General features: G+C 46.7%; 1 protein-coding gene across 1 annotated transcript in view; it reads right to left on the reverse strand.

Moving 5' to 3' along the window:
• The window catches only part of dok4 (docking protein 4), a 53,142-nt gene extending 31,439 nt beyond the window's left edge, over positions 1-21,703 (reverse strand). The window contains exon 1 of the mRNA XM_085427970.1: positions 21,455-21,703. The gene's annotated coding sequence lies outside the window, so the exon portion shown is untranslated. The remainder of the gene's footprint in view (positions 1-21,454) is intronic.
• Positions 21,704-22,726: the final 1,023 nt, after the last annotated feature.

Raw genomic sequence — 22,726 nt, forward strand, 5'->3', positions numbered from 1 at the left:
CATGAGAACTGTTGCCAAAGTGCTTGCTCGTCGGGGCTTTCTTTGTATTATTGTAGCGTCTTTATCTTACAATACAAAGCGCCTTGAGGCGACTGTTGCTGTGATGTGGCGCTGTGTAAATAAAACTGAGTGGAATTATAAAGCATGGACATTTCTATGCTTCTGTGTTTGTACAGTTAGAACTGTAAGTGGCCTCTAATGTGACAGAAGGACACGACACAGTTCATTTCCCGAGCTCACAATTGCCTCGTCTGCAGTATTTTAGCGAGGAACGAACAGATTGACGCTGCATTTCAGTGTGTGCAGGATCTCTCACTGAGCCGAGGACCTGAGAGCGAAGCTGAGCCTTACTGAGCAGCTCTGGTTAGGAGGAAGATGCTCTCCGGTCTCCCTCAGGCTGCATCACCGGCAGCCTCAGTGAACGCCTTCTAACATTTACAGTCTGTTTATCTGCTTCCTGTTTCACTTCATCCCACTGTGAGCGAAATGACAAGCGCTTTAATTCCTATTTGCTCTTATGTTTTATGCAAAGAGTTGTTCATTTATTCATCCGTCCTGCTGCCATGACGAGCACTGAAACGCACACAGACATGAGAGCAGAGCTTGTGAGCCTGCCCCTGATTCTTGGATTTAAAATTAGTAGTCCCAGCAATAAAGCTAATTTTGCCTGTGGCATTTATGTCTGTGTATGATTTACTGTCAGTTTTAACGTATGAGGAACCGAGTTTTTCTAACAGGTTCCAAACTGCAGCCCAGCGTTAGGATAAATCCTGATATACTCACAAAACGCAACATATCAAAAACCGACATACAACTCAATGCTCTTCATAGTCACTGATTTTAGCCTTGATGCCCCAAATCCTGACCTATTTTAATTACATGTAATTTTGTAAAATAGGAATTTGAATGGATCTGATCAAATGAAGTTTACTTGATTTTCATACATTCGGTTTACAGCGGTCAGTCTCCCTGAAGATTAAACATTACAGTAAATAATCCTTTGATCATAATCGTTGCCTCGTGTTTATTCAGGGTGAAAAATTATTTTTCGAGTGTGGCCACGTACCATTTAGATCTGTAATCAACAGTAAAATGCTTCGAAAACATGAATCTGAGGCTGAAATGAGAACTTTACGGCTTTTATATCTTTGTTTAAATCGTTAGGCTGTTAGGTTATCAAAGCAAAATACCCCAAAATCGCAATACTGACCAATGCATAGAGAAATATTTCTGTCTGCAGGACTCTGTCTCAAGCTAAAATAGGATTTTTTTTTAGAAATTTAAATTAATATTATTCTGAAATACTGTTTAACGAAGGACAAACAGGCAAAGACTTCATAAAGCTAGAAACAGCCGTGATTGGTTGGCCATAACTGGAGGAAGAAGGACTGTTAAGCTATCAGCTAATGCTACTCAGACTGATTACCAGTCTGCCTCCAAAGACTGTACACGAACATCACTCAGGCACAGGTGGATGCTAATTGTAGCTCAATAACATTCAATGAAATCATTGAAGTTCACTGTGCACCAAACCTGGAGCTCCGCCTTCTTGGACGGTCTGTTAGTACAGTAACAGGTCCAGTTCAGGTGAAGCTAGCAGCTACAGCCACCTGTGTCACCATCCGCCTGTCAGTCACAGAGGCCACGCCCCTAATAATGCAAACTTTAATCCTTAATACAATTTAAACATGTGAGTTATAGAAACATCCTCCCCTGTACAGCTGGTATGAAGGAGGGAATGATCCACAGAGACCAAACAGTGTATCAGGCTGCAAACATCAACATGGTTATTTCTGCTGCAAAGTTTTAACATGGGAGTCTATGGGGACCGACTCACTGCTGCCTCTGCTGGACGTCAGAGGAAGTCCAGGTTTCAGTGCTTCAGCATGGGTGTTTTTGTATGTCTGATATTAAAAAAGTAAAATGAGGAGGGCTGGTACACGAGCTCACTGAAGACGTAACAAGACGAGATGATGAGAGCGAAAAAGAGCATGACATGGAAAAAAAGACGAACTCGGAGTGGGGAGGTCGGATATTAAAGAGAGAAATTCAGATACTCCTCTTTCCTCTCTCTGCCTCACCCTCACCCCTCTCCCCAGGACGCCCCAAGGCTAACACTTGGGAAAGCGTCAGTCTGTCTGCTTATAACTATCTGTCACAGATAACGATGGGATAAACACACACACGGAGAGGGGCCACAGACAGAGAGACGCTCCGTCTCCAGTCTCATATCAGATGGTGACGCGCACACATGACCAACACTCCGCCACGAGCGCTTTGAGCCATCTTTCACGAGGCGACGCGTCACACTTCTTCACTTCAGAGAAAACGCGACAAACAGCTCGCAGCTCTCCCGGCAGAAGCTGAAATGTCTGAATTCATTGTTGGCCCGAGAAAACACACAGGCAGCACTGAGGAAGAAATAATAACTGCATTCGCCTGAAGAGATGTGATTTGGTCAGCAGGACTGATGACACGTTAGGACGTTAAACCTCCCAGGCCGGTATAATATCAGTGTGCAGCACAGAGCGCAGTCACGGTGACAGCAAAGTGCCAATTATGTTCGTTCGGTCGCTCGTTGTGACGTCGCCGGCTCTGCAACAAGCAGAGACGTGTCGATGCAGAGCAGCTGCTGCAGGGATCTCATCCAGGCCTTTTCTGTTAGTGTCCCCTTCACCGTAGAAACACTTTGCTGCAGGCTGGAAGAGTCATGCTAACCTCTGACACGCACCTGGCCACCAGCAGCACAGACAGGAGTAACCTGTGATGCACAAGCATTTGTGGGTCGGCTCAGATCTGGGCTGCGCACATTTTGCTATCTAGGTTAATCTGAGACATCCTCGCCTTTTTTTAAATGTCAGGGTTTTTCTTAATTGCTTCTTCCTGCCTGCCTTTTTAAGCGCACCTGTGCACGTGTTCACGTCCCAGTTAACCTGCTTATCTGGGTCACGGTCGATTCCTTCGACGTGACTCTCACCTAAGTCGCGATGGGCACGCCCTCCCCCGGGATCAGGGGTTTGGAGCACCGAGGTTTAATCTGTAGCGTCCCTGATATTTGATGTGCAAACTGTTTTTGTAGGTGACAAAGTGTCTCGAGTTCATTTCACTCCACGTTGGTGTTTCTCCCGCTGCTCCCTGTGCCGAGAACAGCCCCGACCAGCGGCTCGATTTCGTGCCGCTGAACCTGAGATAAACGAAATGTTTCATTCATGAGGTGACTTTTCCACGACAGCGTCGCCGCTGGATGTAAACAAGCTGACATTTTCTCACCTGTGAATCATTCCCGCTCTCACTTTTGAAGACAAATGTCATCAGGAGCTGCTGGAAGCAGACGATGTGCAGAGCTCTGCGTCTGACAGCGACGATTTGGTTTCATGTTTTTAAGTGAATTATCAATCCTCCACTCTGCTTCCACTCAACTGCTGCCAGCCTGTGTTCATACAGTCACGCATAATAGAGCTTCAGCCTGTCCGGCACTTTTATTGGCAGATATTCGCAGTGAGCCCTGAAATGAAAACTAATTCTGAAATGCTGAAAACAAGTGGCCAAACTGTCCCGAACAACACATGATAAATAATTTACACCAGTGATGATAAATAAAGTTTGAGCGCACACAAGCTGGAGGAAAGATTCTTAAATCTGCTGAACATTTCTAATTACTAACATAACGCCGCACACAGCACGGTCAACCTGCTGCATCAACACTCTGAAAGGACCTGATATAATGTTGGTATTAAGCATTGTGTCTGTGTGGGAGCCTCACTCAGAAACTTTGGTCCTCCAAGTATAATTTGAACCATTTCAGTGAAGAACTTCCTGCAGGTGAGTCAGCTGATCTATGCTGTTCAGAGTAACCTCACAGAGCTGCTAACTACAGAGGGGATTTCCGGCTCTTCAGGTTGTTTTGTTGCTTTAATTAATTTATTATTAACAACAATATGAAGCTTATAACAGAAACTCTGTCGCTCGCTCTCCGTCTCTGTCTTTCACTCACACAGACACACACACACCATCAACTTTGCTACATCGCTAATGAAGAACATGATCAGGCAGCTGATTTCATATGAACTATTTTCATGGTTGTTGTGGTCGTGATAATTTTGTGAGGCCATATCAAAAAGGCTCGGATGAGCCATAGTTCTACAAGTTGTGCCTCCATCGCTTGTGTCCAGATCACACGCCGCCGTGCTGCTCCGTCTTTTCACTGACACTTGTGTTTGCGCGTGAGAAGCTGCGGAGACAGCCTCGCTACCAAGCGATTGATGATCGGGAGCTGGTCGTGAGGTGTCAATCGCGTCTCGTTACCCCACGTATACTACACGATGCACGACGCACGATGAAGGCCAAAATCGGGCCGATCGCCAAAACGGTCGCACGACTCAAAAATCGGCTCAAAATGGGCCAAAAATCGCACAGTGTGAGCCCAGCACAACAGCTCCAGACCCGGAGTAACCTGTTTCGCCTGGTTCCATCCCTGAAGTCCTGGAAGTTAAGCAGTCATTTTACAGCATCCTGCAGTGCACACAGAGAGCATTACACATCCAAAGCCAGTTTCACACTAACTCAGGGGTGTCGGACTCCAGGCCTCGAGGGCCGGTGTCCTGCAGGTTTTAGATCTCACCCTGGGTCAACACACCTGAATAAAATGATTAGCTAATTACCAGGCCTCTGGAGAACTTCAAGACATGTTGAGGTCATTTAGCCATTTAAATCAGCTGTGTAGGATCAAGGACACATCTAAAAGCTGCAGGACACCGGCCCTCGAGGCCTGGAGTTCGACACATGTGCACTAACTGCACTGCACAGCACAGAAAACCTGGTTAGTGTTAGTTTGGCTTCCCAGGCTAAACGACCAGTCTCTATAAATGACACACGCAGGCTGGCTGGTCGCTACAAACAAACGGAGAGCCGAGGCCTGAGACGACGGCTCCGCCGGAGCACCTGCACAGCTGGAGCTGAGGGCAGACTCAGCTTCACTTGCTGCAGCCCGGCCCACGGCAGCGGCACCGCCCGGGCATCGGCTCCATTTGTGCCGTTTCTCTGGCAGCAGCGGCCTCGGTCATCAGGCTGTGATCCGCCTCCATCACGTTCATTCGCTGTAAAAATTAAACAGCAAATTGGTTTTGTGTCTTGTTCACTGCTGTGATGGCGTAACCTTCACGCTGGACACTTTCAATGACTAACAGGTCGAAGTGCATCTTTATTGTCCTCATGCTTACGGACATGGAAAACACTCATATACACGCCGACAGCTAGTTTAAAGCCTGAGCTTTAGCATTTCAGCTGATGCTGGTAGTTGAGCAGGAAGGACGATGGAGTGCCGAGCTGTCAGCCAACTTTATTTATCAGTGTGCGTGCACAGACTGCATGGGAGCAGCAAGCAGACACACACACACCTGCTAATTAGTCCCCAGTAACATCCAATTAAAATCCTAGAATTGAGACCTGAGACCTGGGCAACGTAGCAGCCACACAAACTCAGTGAACACAGCAGGAAACTGTTGTTTTCCCAGACTGTCAGTGGAGGAAAAGCTCACCAAATCAAGTCTGCAAAGATGAGCCGCAGACTTTGCACTTGTTCTGAAACATGAGATACATGATGCACTGAGTCAAGACTCAGGAGGGAGGAGTTATTCCCAAAGCTTCCTAACAAGACTTTGTTTTTTATTAAAGCAAATAAAATGCGTCCTGAAACCCTGCAGGACTCCTTTAGTTAGTTAGCGTCCTTCTGCACAGATAAACTTCAGTTTACACGATTGTTTTGGAACCTTTGGATTAAACACACATAAGGTGAATAAGGCAGCACAATGCTGTTTCCTGTTGGTGGCTTATTTCAGTTTTCTTAGGACAAAACCCTGATTTTGATTTTCTAACCATTAAAGTTCTTTCATTTATTTAGATTCTAAATGTTCTTCAATCAGCTGAAGACCGAGTTTATTAGAAATGGATGAATGATCCAAGGTCACTTCAACATCTGGAATCACTGCAGCATCACACCTGCTCTTTAAAACATTCAAGTTTCATGTAAAACTACAACAGCTTATTACCGCATGTGACTGCACATTGAGCACTAACTTGACCTTGAAGGACAATTTATAAATTACACCAAGTTTAAGGAGTCGCACGAGTCTTTAAAACATGTTGAGGTTGCTGAAATTCTGTCCCAGTTCAAATCATTTCTAAGTAAAATATCTATAATGGATTTAAGATCATGCTTAGAGGCCAAAGCAGGTCTGAAACAGCTGACCCTATTTGTTACTTTGATGGCTAAAACCTCAAATATCGTTCCTTAGTATTAAGCAGAGCTAACAAGGTTTGGTATCTATGACAACCCCACCTTGATCACCCATCGGCCCTACCAGAGGTCTAAAACCATCCTCCCCCGTACAGATGTTGTGAAGGGAGACATGATCCACAGACCAATCAGTTTGTGTATCAGGCTGTAAACATGTTTACTCTGCTGGAAAGTTTTAACATGGGAGTCTATGGAGACCGACTCACTGCTGGAGCCTCTAGTGGGCATTTGAGGAACTGCAGGTGTCCCTACATCAGTGGTGGCTGCATTTTCAGCCTCAGAGGTGCTTGACTGAAATAATTCTCTTTATCACATTCGACTATTTTTCATAAATAGAAAAGGACTTCAAAAACAGCATGAATGATGAAACAATACAAACAACTGAAGATCAAAACACAATCAGAGGAGCTGCAAAACATCCATGCACACACACACACACGGACACACACACACACACACACACACACACACACACACACACACACACACACACACACACACACACACACACACACACACACACACACACGTCACAGTGGGTAGCACTGACTCCTTGGCAACTGCTGCTGTCTGATGAGGGCTTTCAAAGTTCAAGGCTACTGAGGGACGTGCCTTTATTCGGACTGCATGGAGGAAGGAAGGAAAGAAGGAATCTAGGAAGTAAAAAAGGATGGAGGAAGAGGGTGTTGGCCAGCGAACACCATCTGCCTGCGCTGTGATGGACCACTGAGCTGTCCACAGATATTAGACACCTGCTGTCAAACACAAACAGGTGGAGAGGAGGATCGAAGGAGAGGTTTGTTTTACACAACATACAGACCAAAGGCACCGCGCGCACACACACACACACACACACACACACACACACACACACACACACACACACACGGCTGATTAACCTGTCCGTGTTCGGATCATCATCGCCGTTCTGGACCAAAGACAATCAGAGGCTGTAATCGGTGGTTAAGCTGCCGTCTCTCCGTCACTTTTTACGAGTTTCCACTACAACAAAAACACGTGAATCATCAGTGACGTCCACATCGATTCTGACACGAGGCCAGCAGTCACACTCTCCCGCTTTCTTTATTTCCCTTCACCTCATTGGCTGCTTTATTGGCACCAGATGAGGGCTTCATAAATTAGCAGAGTGGCGAGGAGACTAAATCAATGGTTATAAACCATCAGGCGCTGAAGGGACGGCTGGAGTTGAAGTAGTTTTCCTTTAACGTTGACCTCCACGTTCTCCAGGCGTCTGCTGGATAATGAAGCTTTCTATCAAGAGCATCATGAAAGGAATCAAACGTCTAACCTGCTTCAGCTCTCTCAGAAAACGAATGGATGGCTTCTCTGCAGCTCGGTACCGTCAACGTGGAATTTCCCCTTTCAAATGCAAAATGGAGCTCCATGCAGGTAGGAGCTCCAATGATTTTATAGTCTATTAATTACATCGTTTTGCTGTCATAACTGGGATAATGATGACACTGTGGGAGCGGGGCTCACCATATCACGTCTCAGCTGAGCAGGAGTGGTCCAACTCTGGAAGTACTGAAAGACATGAACACCAACCTACGTGCTGCAGCTGATGCTCACCTGTGACTCCCTGATATGCTGATGAATCCAAACAATAAAGCTTTTTTAAGGGTTATAATGGCGACAAATGCACTGAAATGATTCTGCATGTCTGCAGAGTTTAACACAAGACAAATCTGTTAGAGCAAAAACTGAAAGGAACATTTTATCTTCAGTGGTTCTTAAAGAACTGAAGACGATGGAAATTCACCTACATTATCCCACTGATCTCTAAACATGAAGCCCAAACCGAGCGCTCGGCACACTTCGTTTTGTTTCGTGTTTGACAGATTTTAGCTGCTGTCGTCATGGTGATATAGTGGCCAAACTAGACCTGCGAGACGGCCACCAATCTGAAGATCAGAAGTTCTGTCATCACTCTGAATGCACAGATACGGAGTGCTGTGCAACTTTGAAGTGCGTCAGTGTCACCGCAGGAAGCTCTACAGCACAGGCAAATGACATCTGCAACAACACTTTGCTTTTATTTGCTTCTGTGAAAAGTAACCGTTGAAACACGATGTGAGATTTAAAGAAACAACAACAAAACGACAGGGTCGTCATTTTGCCACCGTGATGTTCAGGCTGCTCCGAGCTGGCTGTTTGATGCCCGCGCTGTGACGCCTCGCGTGGCCCAAACCGAGGCTCTGTGAGGGACGCATAAATTCAAGCATTTCAATAAACCGCACATGTCTGGCCTGTTTCACAGTCTGAAACCTACAAATACGCGATCGCAGCCGCTCACTTTCTGTCATCATACGCAGGAACTTCACAGTTTCACCTCAGTCTTTGTGCCAAACCAATGTGCACAGGTGCCGTTACAGAGACGAGACACTTATGAATCTTCTGATCTGACTGCAGGATTTAAAAAAACAAACGTGCATATTTTCCCAAATGTCTGAACATTGCTTTCCATTCTTTCCTTATCTGCAGTCACGATCCAGGAGAGACTCAGACACTCGGGCAGCAGCTGCTTTATCGGCTCATCAGCACCACGTGTGCAGAAAAATAACGACTCGATTATGCTGCGACCGCAGTTTGTGCGAGTCCACGCCGCATTAATGTAATAATCAACGACTGCTTCGCTCCAAAACACAACCACCAGAAGCAGATCGCTGCCAGGATAACCGCCCAGAGACTCCAACGCGAGCACGCAGCCCACACCCGGCGCTCTCATCCCCGCTGTCAGAGTGTGACAGGCCGTGACTCAGCAGCACCGACGGTGATCGCACACTTCAGCCACACAAACACGACAAAGCCAACAAAAAGGAGCACGGGCGAACAGCTGCAGCATCGTTGCCCTCTTTCATTCATCTTTGCAGTTCTATGGAGACAGCGTGTAACCACCACAACATCAGACATCATAGACTTACTTACACTTATGTAGTGCTTTCCTACTCAAAGCGCTTTAGACTACGAGTCTCATTCATTCAGTCGTCTAAGCAGCTCATCTAACATTCACATACTATGATGCATTGTGTGCAGCTCAGTTATCCAATGATACTTGGACACGTTCTGATTGGTAGAGAACCTACTACATGCAGCAAAGCACTGAGACCTGCTGAAGCTCCTGGTGCTCACAGTCTGTGCTGATGATGATGGCTCGGAGCTCCGCGGTCGTTGACCGTTACACACCAAGTCATGGTCATGACTGAGCTGCTGCGGTCCTGAAACAGCTTCGTTGTACAGTGAGCTCTTCAGAACAACTCACTCCTCCACAGACGTTCGTAAAGTCAGAATTAAGAGGTGTGGCCTGATGCTTTTCTCTGAGTAAAACTGGAGCTCCGCCTTCTTTAACCGTCTGTTCGTGCAGTGACCTCACAGCAGCCATGTTATTGGTCACATGATGTCGTTAAAAATGCTCCAAAAGGCTCCAACAGCACAAACACGATGCTGAGGTCCAGCTCAGGTGAAGCTAGCAGCTACAGCTGCCTGTGTCACATCCACCCGCATGTCAACAAGAGCAGCTGACGACCCCCCAGCAACCTTTGGTCACTAGGGAAAGGTGCGTCTCCCACGACAGGTAATCAGAGATCACATCAGGACATTTTCAAATCAAAAGTCTCAGACGTGAAGCATCATTTCATAAACACCCTCTCATTGGCTCACATTGATTCATTTCAGGTGCAGATGAAATATACATCACACTGCTGCTCTGTTCACTCGCTATCAAAAAAAAAGAGAATGATTTATTATCAGCTGAGTTCTGTCACATGCAGGCTGATACAACGCCAGCCAATCAGAAATCAGTTTGACACCGAAGACAGCCAGCCAGCAACCTTCCATCCATCACTGGGAGGAGGGAGTGTCTGCCACACACACACACACACACACACAGACAGTGTTGGGTAAGTTACTTTAAAATAGTAACTTAGTTACATTACTAGTTACTTCTCTCAAAAGTAACTCAGTTACTTCAAGTTACTCATTACTTTCAAAGTAACTAGTTACTAGGGAAAGTATCTTTGGTTTTACTCAGAATTCTCTTGTTAATGTGTTGCTTCCATAACTTTGCCAGTCTTCTAGCTTGCTAACTTGCCACAAGTGCACTGTGCCACCTACCAATAGAAAGGAAACGATAATGTGCATATTTCCACAAGAGAAATCCCACGCCTGGACCGTCATTGACTGCTGCCATGATTCTAGCCTACGTCACAGAGTCATGTGCGCCTTTTACATCCAACAGAAAAACTGCAGTCGTGGTGCTTTCGATTGTACTCAGAACTCAGAAATTCTGCCTTCTGAATAGGAAGATGTTGGTAACACCAGACTGCAGATGAGCTGCATACAGGGCTGGACTGGGACAAATAAATCGTCCCGGGCGTTTTGACTAGAGACCGGCCACCATTATAGGAAAAATCACAAAGCCTTTGAATGAAAATAAACACTGTTGTGACAGTGATGTACACTGTTCTGATGGTATATATGCATCAATCTATCAATCGTTTGTTGTAAGATTCAGATAATTATTTTTTAAAAGCGAGACATTTTAAACGAGAATAAGAAAGAAAAGTATTTCTTTGTGCCCCCCTCTCCCTGTTAATGCCCTACATGCCCCCCTGGCAACACTTTGCTAGACCCGCCCCTGCACAGTTACCAGCTGTCAGCTACTTAGAAAAGGATCCTGGTGTTATTTGTCTCTCAGAAACAGTTCATAACTTCCCTTCAACTCATTCATGTCACCTAAAAGGTAAACCTGTTTCTCCATCACCTGTTCAGCTCTGATGATCCAGTAAGGACATCTCCTGGTTTCATCTTCATGTTTCCCTCTCACCAGATAACCAAACCATATCATGACCAGCAGCTTTACAGCTGTGGCTCCAGCAAACATCAGCTGATACTAGAAATTAATATTAAATAAATTCTAACAGCAGCTGATCAAGCTTAAACCTGCTGCTGTTGTTTAGCGCGACATCCGCTGGTTTCCTCTTTCGGCGCAAAGTGGGCGATAAATAAACAAGAGAGAAAAGCCGATCAGCTGATCATTGATCAGTTTCATGATTGAAGTAGAAACGGGAGAGGGAGGGGGGAGAATGAGAGAAGAAGAGGCAGCTGTGCAGCAAAGACACAGAATAAATCCAGCTTTGTGCCTTTTTCATTGTAGCTGAATTACGGGACAAACTGTTTCTTTTCACCTCAATAAGAAACGCGTAATATTTTCTCTGAATACCAGACGGGACGGTTGGCAACTCTAATAACTTATGAACAAAATAAAGTTCAACATCATTAACTTCATAGCACCACCCAGCTGTATAGAAACTCCGTCATGCTAGCTAGCACGCAGTACGGAAAAAGTCAGAATAACAAAAATAAACTCCACCTAAACTTGGTTCATATCTGACCCAGAGAGACTGCAGGTCATAACTTCTTACCTGAAGTTCAGTTCACACTCGGACCGGCGGCCGCCTCGGGTCTCTTTTCCTTCTGCGTCCCTTTTCCTTCATCCACCTGCTGGCCTCCACCACTTGCTAATGTTACTGAATCTGTGGAAGCTCCGCGATGCCACCACACGAAGTAACGAGTAACGACCCTATCTAAATCCCAGTAACGACTAACGCGTTCCTGATTTTGGCATAATAACTAGTTACCGTGCTCGTTACCACAATAATAACGTAGTTACTGTAACGCGTTACTTAATAACGCGTTAGTCTCAACACTGCACACACACACGATGACCTGCTTTAAAGTGATGCTCTCTGAGGAATGAAATGAGTAAACTCACAACACACGAGGACTTTTTTGTCCTCTGTGTCCGTCTCAAAGGACGAGGGTGATTCTGCTCTCTCCTTCCTGTCAGCTGTTCTATGAGAAGACCCAAACCAGCAGCTCATGCCTGCTTCTTTCACTCAAGCATCCTTTTGGATTTTACAATCAAATACATTTAAATGTTAGCACACATCAAAGTCTGACTGATGCAGAAAAACACCAGTCAGGATGTAAAACTGATGAAACAGACAAAACCACCTCCATCCATCCATCCATCCATCCATCCATCCGGGTCCCACTCGCGGGGGCACCAGCCCAAGCAGAGAACCCAGTCCTCCCTCTCACCAGCCACCTCCTCCTGCTTATCTGATGGAGGACTGAAACATTCCCAGACCAGCTGAGAGACTCCATTGAATCCTGGGTCTGCCCCAGGGCCTCCTCCCAGGAGGGCATGCCCAGAATAGCTCACCCAGGAGGCATCCTAGTCAGATGCCCAAACTACCCCAGCTGGAGAGGCTGCTATGAGCCCTCCCAAATGACTGAACTCCTCACCATGTGCCTAAGGAGAGGCCAGCCATCCACAGCAGAGGATGTAGCTCCACTTCGGCTTCTGTTCACCACGATGGACCGGTGCAGCGTCTGCATCATTGCAGCCATGGCCCGAATCTGTCAATTTCCTCACTTGTGAACAAGACCCTGAGGTACTGGGCACTCCACCCATTATTGGCTGAAGGCCATAGATTCAGACATGGAGGCACTGCTTCTCATGCTGAAGGACACCACCTGACCAACAGAACCACATCATCTGCAAAGATGAGATCCTTCTACCTTGACTACGCCTAGAAATTCTGGAAATCCTCTCCATAAAATTTATGAACAGAATCTGTGACAAAGGGCAGCTTTAGTTTCTGTCCTGGAGAAACTAAAGCGAAAGCTTCCTGTCATATGTGTTCAGCTGTGTTAGTCAACCTGAGGACATCTTCTGCTGGAACCAAACAACCTTCTGTAATGGGAAGCAAATGAGAGGAAGCAGGAACAGCTGGTGCGTTGACGAGCTAGTACATGAAAGGTGTGATGAACAAAAAGTGCCTTCATGTGACAGAACAATCAGGAGACGAGCTGACGACACGCCAGGTGACCTTTTTCTGCAGATATGAATTCAGCTGAACTTTGAAACTTTGCCTCGCCGCTCGGCTCGCCTTGGACACATGTTTAAAAGTTCTGACGGCGAGGACAGAAATACATAAGCGACACCGCACGCCTTATACGCTCAGCCTTAATGAGCCAAAGGGAGAAGAGAAGCCCGAGATGTGAGCGCATCAGTCCTGTTTCATCTTCAAAGAAGAATAAAATCCACTGCTGAATTTATACAAACGCCTGCGTTTAGTGACAGCTGACAGGATGGTTTCAGTTGACTTGGAGTTCATGCAGATGAAGCCAAACTTGTTTCTTTATTTACGTGGATGTCGGTAAAGGCAGGCAGAAAGTCTGCAGATACTCAGGCAGCAATGAGCTGTTTCCACTGATCCGAGATCAGCTGCAGTCTGATGTTTACGGCTCTTTCCAAACCTTTGTGACTTTTTAAAAATGCATCTCACAAAGATGGAAATGTGTGTCGGAGCTGCTGGGCTCCTTTAACCACTAAGGCCGGCGCTGCGGCGCACCTGTGATACAGCCACCTGTTTAAATGTTCTCAGCCCATTACGTGGCTGTTATCAGGTGTTATCACGCCACACAAATGATTAGCAGGCAGCTTCCTCCTCCGACTAGCAGGCTGAGCGGGCTGATGTCACCTCATTTACTGGAGATGGAGACGTGCAGGAGCTGCAGTGGACTGGCCACCGGGACCAAGGCGCAGCACTCCCTACCTGCTCCTGCACCTTAGACAGAGAGGTGGAGGAGAGTGCATTAAGAAGAGAAGAGGCTGAATGCTGGTTACGGAGCACCGAGGACATTTGTGTTGTTGTTGCTTGTGTCCAGTTGATCTGAATGACTGTGTTATGTGTTGGTATCCTGTGGTGGGAGACTCAAAGTTCAAAGCTCAGGTCCAGATTTTTATTCTCGTCCCTTTTTGTGACGTGGACTCCTCGTATGGAGGAAATCTGGGGTTAAGTGTCCTTAATGCTCTGAGCTCGGTCCTCCCCTGGAGCTACAAACACTCCCATTACTTTATCAGCTGTTTTTAAACTTGTGTAAAAGTTTGACACAGCGTTCGGGTTGGCTGAGGCACAAACCGCATGATGTGAAGATGTTTGTCTGGTTGAATAAATCATCTTTATGGCGTTAACCACATTCAGAAAGCTTGTTTTTATAAGCCGGAGCTCAGCTGTAGCTGTTGTGTTATCAGACTGGGTGACGCTCACCTTTTGGCCCAGTGGTAGGTGCGTTTTTACGCGCATTAATCATGATTGTTACTGATAAAAAGCCATTTAATGCTCTAATCAAGGCAGCTAATGCAGCTGCATGCAGGTGAAAGATGAGGAATAATTTCTCTCACTTTCTGTGATGATTTCTGTAAACGACACACTGTTGTGTCACAGTCTGGCAGAGGCCGACTGTGTGTATTATGAAAAGGACCCAAAACGCAGGCACCATGAAACAAAACTTAACTGTTAACAGAAAGCGAGCCGCTTATTAAGGCTGGTGAAAACATTACAAAACAAAAGACAGAGGAGAAGCTAAAGAAAAACCTAAACTGGGAGAGCAAAGATAACATAGAAACCCACAACACAAACCCTAACATGGACACAAAAATACCTCGAGCCTGGAAACAGGACACAAAGGACAACAGACGAGCTGACAATGACACACTGAAAACAGAGGACTTAAATACACAGGAGGTGATTAGGGGAAGTGGGAACACATGGAGGAACAGCTGACTGACATGAGCCTAATGACAGGAAGTGAAAGTAAATCCAATGAACAAAGAACACACGACTCCTTCAAAATAAAACAGGAAACGTGAGACAGACATGACAATACAAACTTGATAACATAAAACACGCAGCATGAAACACAAAGGGTGAGGGAAACTTAAATACAGGGGAAGAAAACACAAGGAGTCTAATAACCAAACGAACTTCGCTAATCTAATGAACTTAAACATAAACAACATCCAAACAAACTGAAACTTAAAACGCTGGGTCAACAGACCAGGAACACGACATTTTGTAAGCATACAGATGGAGTATAGTTGCACTGCACAGAAAACACAACACACACACACGAAGAAGAAGCTGCTTCGTGCACAAAAACTAGCTGCACGGCAGAAGCAAGGGAGGAAGAGGAGGAGAGAGAGGAGTGAAGCTCTCATCTCACAACTGGAGGGCGAGAGACACTGACAGACAGAGAGAGCGAGGGAGAGAGACACTCTGTCAGTTTGGCCTTGAGCACTAATTACAGACCCTCTCTCCCTCTCTCCGTCAAGGCCAGTCAACCAGAAGCTGAGTGCACCCACAATCCTTTGCAGTAAAAACACAGAGAGCTCTGTCGGCTCCACTTGTGCTGATAGTGAGCCCTTCTACAAATGCACCGCTGCTTTCACTTAATTAAGTCGCTCGTCTCGTTTATTTGAGGAGGAAACAGAAAGAAATCAAGCAGGCGGTGAGAGGACGAGGATGTGAGGTTCGAGGTTTGGTGAACACCTCCCCACACGGAAATCTCTGAAGGATTATTCTCGATTATTACAACTTTGGTCTCATTGTGACCCAGAACTTCCTGTGAGCGTCTCGGGATCCTGCAGGAGGCGGAAAACCTTGCCTGGAAAAGCACATCTGGACTCGCTGCTTAGCCTGCTGCCACCATCTTCAGGTTAACAGAGGAGGATGGATGGATCGTGCTCACAGTGTCCACGCCACCACCCGCCTGCACGGTGGCGTGAGGACAATACCCAATCAGCCTTTCAGGGCTGAGAGGTAAAAAAAAAAAAAAGAAAGGAGGATACCTAATAATATATAATAACATAATCAAAGGACTAAACCAAGAGACTGAAACTCATCAGCATGATCAAAACTGTTTGAAATGAACCTCGTGTGAACTCGAAACCCCATCACGGCAACAATCAAACCTTGAACAGGCTGAACTCTGTTTCACCTTGGTGCCGTCTGGAGATCAGTTCACGATCAGCTCCAGACTCCAGAGCACCATCACGAGGTTTCTCGTCAGTATGTGGAACCCTGTGTGAGTCATCTAACATCAGGGTTTCAGCTGAGATCCCTTTAAAAGCAAACGTGATGCCACAGCGACGTTTGGCTCCACAGCACGGAGCACAAATCAGTCTGAGAAAACTTTCCAGGGTGGACAGAGGAGAGAGGCAGAGCGGGTGGACGGTGTAACCACACTGCTGTGACAGCTGACATATGCACCCACAGGGTGCTACACGATGACATACTACCCCCCGTCCCACAGCTATCAGTCACAGCATTGTTATTCCCTCACCTCCTCCATCTCTCCTAAGCGGTTACCCTCCACCTCCTATCATCCATCTGCTGCTCCATGTCTAACAAAACCTGTGCTGCTGCTCATCAGCTGAAACTCCACTGCACCATAAATGTCTTTCACATGCAAAATGAGGGAAGAAACACCAAATATCATAAGTCTTTGTTTAAACACGACATCTGTGGCTGTGAAAAGCTTGCAGTCAGACAGACTCAACGTCCACGAGCAAAGCAAAGAGATGCTGAGGGCCAAAATAAGACAATTATTCCAAAACGAGCTAAATTTGGATTTTTCCCTCAAATATGTTGATTTAATAATTGCTGGAAGCCAAAATGGAAACTGAAGTTAATGTTCGAACAGCTGATGTTATAAACCTGCAGGGAGCTCGGTGTTCAGGATGTTCGTGTCTGCAGGTTTTCATGACTTTTTTTGCATATTTCTCACAAGTAAGAACATTGTTTGGTTTCAGTTTGGACTCATCAACAGAAGGATGACCCCCCCATGCTGAACAGGGGGGAGTTCTAGTTGAAGAACAGCTCCAAAATATAAGTTGTCAGATGTGTAACCTCCCGGTCTGCTCGAAAACAATTGTTTATGTGATCTTTTATTAATTACAATAAAATAAAACAACTCTGGGAGAAGCTAAACCACAGGAAAAACATCCTGATGCTGTGACTTCTTGGTCTGAAGAGTGAGAGCGAGAAGTCCACCTGGCTTTGGAAGAGACGGCTGGCCTTCACCACCGTGTTCATTTGAAATGGACAGCGAGCATCTTCTGCACGAACTTCCTTCTAGTCAACATTAGTTATTCCAGTGTTACTCAGAATGTTTGCTGGACACACGTATTTGTGCTCATCTCACTGTGCAAAGTGCTAAAGTCAAGATTTCTGATGGAAGATAGTGGAGCGATAACAGCTTCAGACTAAAGCCACAGCACGCCTATGTGCACGTGCACGCCGATGTGCACGTGCACAAATGTGCATGCGTACTAACACAAGTCTGGCAGACGTCATAAAGCAGAGGGCCGTCTGAAGCCTAATAATCAGTCTGCCGGCACCTGAAAAAGGCTGTAATAAGCTGAAATGATAGCGTGCAGGACAAACACACACCTGTAATGTATCATCAGACAGGTGACACACGGGGCTGTGCAGCGAGGCAAACCGCTTCCACCAGCAGAGTGTTTTTAAGGATGTGGCTGTCAGGTTTCATTTATGCTGTTACACTGCTGCAAACACCAAAAACAACAACATCTCCGTTCACCTCACAAACGTTATTATTTCACGTCACTGCCTTTGGCTCCCTGGCTCCACTCCCATCACTTTAAAATTCACACACCATGCAGGTCATTAACAGCACCAACCTCACCAACAAGTCTGAATGTCTTGGATGATCACCACTTCCTCCTTAGCCGAGAAGGCAAAAGTGAGCAACATTACCTCCAAAGCAGGGGGGCAGGTATTTACCTGCTTAATACAGGCGTTAATACAGGCGGGGCGTCACAACGTCCATCTTAAAAGGCAGTTTGATTTAAAAATGGTCAACGCTACAACGTTACCAGCTACCTGCCATGTCGGTGCCACATCTGAGGTCACCACCCACCTGCCTCTAAAACCCCTAATCATACAATACCCCCCCCCCCCCCCCCCCACACACACACACACACACACACACCACATAGCGGTTATGAGGGGGAAATGATCTCTTTAAACCGAACAGTGTGCTGGTATGTCGTCGTTTTCAGCCCTGGTGCTTCACACTTGGCTGGCAGTGATTTTTCCTTCACTCTAGTATTTGTTTTACAGAGCAGCACAGGAAGCAGGATATTTGTGGTGAAAACACTTTTAATTCACAGTAACAATAACAACGAGCTCCGGCTGCCCTAATTATTCAACTCGTGTATCGGCTGATTTGTAATCCGCAGCAGGGATATTGGATAATTAGCAAGAGCTGAAAACACAACAGGAAGTTTGTAGTGGAACTACAGAAGTACACCGCTCTATACAGTTACTGTAGCATCACCAATTAAAGCCTGTTAGAGAGACAGTGGGAATACTCCACACTCTCTCTCTCCTCAGTGTAAAGGCTCGTTCAGTCTGAGCCAGAGGAGCTGCTGTCAGAGCAAATTAGAGCAGGAAAAACACCGGAGAGAAGTCCTCCTCCTTATCTTCCTCCAGCTTCTCCTCACTCCCTCCCTCCCTCCAGCTCCCCAGTGTATCCCCTTACTCATTCACCCAGAGACTGAGAAACACACACGTATGCACACACACAAGCACACGAAAGCACACACACATATATAAATATATATGTTCACACACACAGTCGTGTTTTCATATCTTAGTGGGGACATCTAATTGACATAATGCTTTCCCGTTTACCCTGACCCTAACCATAGCCCAACTGTAGCCCTGACACTAAAACCACATTTATAGCCTCAAAAATCTCTTCAAACTCGTGGGGACCAGGATTTTGTCCCCATAAGAGCTGTTGGTCCCCACAAGTATGGGAAACTTTCAATTATTGGTCCCCACAAAGATGTAAACACGGTGCACACACACACACACACACACACACACACACACCCACAGGCATGATTGACACAGACCCAAATTGAGATTTGAATATGCATGAGCATATGCAGCCCTGCATGCGCACACGTGTGCACACACACACACAGAAACGTATAAAAGAGTGCGTTCGGGATTGATTGCCGGCTGCTGTGTGAGTCGTAGATCTGTCAAACTAACGAGACGCCTTCACCTTTGCTGCGTGTTTGCACCATTAGAGCTGTAAATTACACACAGCACACCTGATCCATCAGCACAGGAGGTCTGCTCTCTGACAATTACTCATGTTGTAGGGACATAAATCTATGGATTTGACCCAGCTTCGTGTTGGAGATGAAGAGCTGACAACAGGTCCCAATAACACAGCTCATGAAATTATGAAGGCCGATTAATTGGAGGCACAAAGACCTGCTGAAATTCACCTGTGTGCAATATTAACCTCAGTGTCAGTTTAACTTATCTCTGATTGTATCAGGTCAGGTTTGGACTTCCTGTGCCATCTACCAGACACATTTACGTCAATGCTAAAATGTGAAATTATTTTCAGATGATGGCTGATAGAAGTCTGCTCAAATGGGAAATGGACTGATTCCTACACCAACCAGACATAACATTAACCTTCGAGGCGTGGCCTCCGTTCGACCCCTGAAGGCGCGCTGTGGTATCTGCACCAACGTGTCAGCAGCAGGTCCTGTCAGTCCTGTAAGCTGTGAGGTGGGCCTCCGTGGATCAGACTGTGTGTCCAGCACATCCCACAGATGCTCCACTGGACCGAGATCCGGGGAATCTGGAGGCCAAGGCAACACCTCAAAGTGGTTGTTGTGCTCCTCAAACTGCTCCTGAACCGTTTCTGTGCATTAGTGCATCGTCCTGCTGAAAGAGACCACAGCCATCGGGGAGCGCCGTTTCCATGAAAGGGTGCACACGGTCTGCAACAGTGCTGTTGTTGGTGGGACGTGTCAGAGTCACATGTAGATGGTTTCCCAGCAGAAGATCCCCCAAACTGTCACACTGCCTCTGCCAGCTCGCCTTCTTCCCATAATGCCATCCTATGCTATTTTGCCCACTGCCGTGATGTTCCAGCAGTAACAGCGTGAAAGACTCTCATTGGAAACCCTCCCGTCCCTCCCCATCGGTCCCCTGTATTATCAGACTCACTACCAGCATCACTTTATGGCTGCTGAGATAACAGAGAGCCGCGGTTCATTAGCAGCTCTGAAGCAGAGGCTCCATTATCAGGCGGGGAGCGGTCCCAGGAGAAAACATCACCCTGTGATACTTTTCAGCAGGATCAGGATTAGGCTGCACAACCATGGAGTCACACCATCCACCAAACGAGGCGGCTCGGCTGTGGACCAAATCCACAGTTAGGGATTTTATTGAGAGACAAACACATAAACTCTTTCTGCATCACACGCATTTCTCACTGAGGGAGGAGGACCTACGGGGCATCACTTCCTCCAGGAGGATGAGGTCCACACCTCCACCTGACCACCACACATCAAGGAGATCAGCGTTAGGTGTTTGAGTGTAACTGACGGCACCTCTGCAGGACTGGCTCAAAGCAGAGGGGTTCTTTGACAGGATGCAACATGATTATTTTCTTTATTAATATTTCAGAAAGTTATGAAATTACAGTAAGATATAATTTATGTGTCTCAAATGTAGACAAGACATTAAAAACAACCTAGAAAATAGATACCAGCTTCATAAAGTAGTGGAACAAAATATAATGTGATTCAACAAAAGAGCCCCACGCGGGAAAAATGTCCCAAAAGAAAAGAGATTTCTTTCTTTTAAGGTGTCCAATGAGTAAAACTGTAGATCAAATCTCATGAATGTTTTTCAGATGAGCGCTTTTCTCCTCTACCTGAGCCCCCACGGCGCACACGCGCACTTCTGTCTCAGTGATGGACGCGCAGACAGCAGCTTGGGTTAGTATCTTGCCAAGGATACTTTGTCATGCACACTGGAGCTGCCAGGAATTGAACCACCAACCTTCGGACCTGCTCGACCTCCTGAATCACTGGATATAAGAAAAACCCCCAAAACTGGAAGATAAGAGAAGAAATGCCCACGAAGTCAAATAAATATCACGACTATAGTGAGAGCGCAGATGTCAGGTGTCCACGCCGCACAGGTGACACAAACCCACTGACATGGCTGAACGTGCTCTCCGAACACTTTTCTGTAAATGGTTCGTCGGTTTATTGAAATCGTGTTTTTACGAGGAAACACAGAAACAGACAAAAACACGGAGCGTGAAATGAACGCGACGCTGTGACCTAACAAAGGAGACCGGGCTGGCGGAACCGGACGGGACATCGCCGTCACCGCAAACTCTGCCACACATGCGCGCGCGCACATCTGCAGTCTCCGTTACCTGGCTGACAGCTGCGGCTGTCCGGGCGGGGTCCCTCCCGGTGCTCGGACGGCTCCCGGTGCTCTCTCAGCCTCCTCCCTGCAGCCGGTAAATCCAGCGGATCCGCGCGCGGGCGGTTCGGTTTGTGTGCGGATCAGCGTCCGTGTGCGCGCGCCTGTGTGCGCCGTTCCTCCCGGCCGAGCTGAGCCGAGCTGAGCTGAGCCGTGCAGGAGGAGAGAGGAGCCCGACAGGGCACACACACATACACGCTCTCTGTCTCGCACACACTAAACACGCCCAGCCAGCCACGCTCCAGCAGGACCCGCCTCCTACCGTAACACCCCCAAAAAGGCTCAGGCAAAAAAGCCACGCTGATTTCCAGCATCAGACACAACAGAACAGCTCAGAGGAAAGTCTTGATTTTATGATTCATCCACACAAAATATTTGATCTGCTGTGAAGATGTAGAAATGTATTAAGACCCGCTGGCCTTCATTAATTACACCACGCCTCACTCACACATACATTAGATAAATTGATAAAATCTATGACTGCACAAAGCTGGACTGAAAGACAGCACAGAGGCACTAATCATGGCAGCACAAGAGCCATAGAGGCTGGGGTCTATCACACCAGGTAAGACCCCAGGTGCAGGCTGTGTAAAGATGCCCCAGAGACAATCCAGCACATAACAGCAGGGTGCAAGATGCTAGCAGGCAGGGCATACATGGAACGCCATAACCAAGTGGCCGGCATAGTGTACAGGAACATCTGTGAGAATAAAGATGTGTTTCTATATACAAATCCAGATGTAATCCTTTATTTTCTGATGTAGTTCTCTCTGGGTACTCCGGCTTCCTCCCACAGTCCAAAGACATGCAGTTATGTGGTTAATGTGGAAATTCCAAAATGCCCGTAGGTGTGAGTGCGAATGGTTGTCTGTCTGTGTTAGCCCTGCGACAGACTGGTGACCTCTCCAGGGTGTACCCTGCCTCTCACCCTAAGACAGCTGGGATAGGCAGATGTGACATCTTTGCACATTGCACTTTATGTAGTCCCATGTTGATTGGTCTTGGAGGAACGTTGTCTCATTTTACCGTGTACTGTACCACTGCACATGGTTGGAATGACAATAAAGCCACTTGACCTTGATCATGAGCGCAGGGCACGGGTGAGGTGGAAACGATGTGCACGGGTGGGGTGCTGCGGTGACTTACCTGCGTCTGTGGCATCAGCTGGATGCGCTGCCAGGCTGTAGCACAGCAGAAATGAATCTGATTGACGATGTTTGCT

Source organism: Rhamphochromis longiceps, linkage group LG1 (assembly GCF_057381845.1).
Source record: "Rhamphochromis longiceps isolate RC_006_pf linkage group LG1, R_longiceps_female_GT1.1, whole genome shotgun sequence".
NCBI lineage: Eukaryota > Metazoa > Chordata > Actinopteri > Cichliformes > Cichlidae > Rhamphochromis > Rhamphochromis longiceps.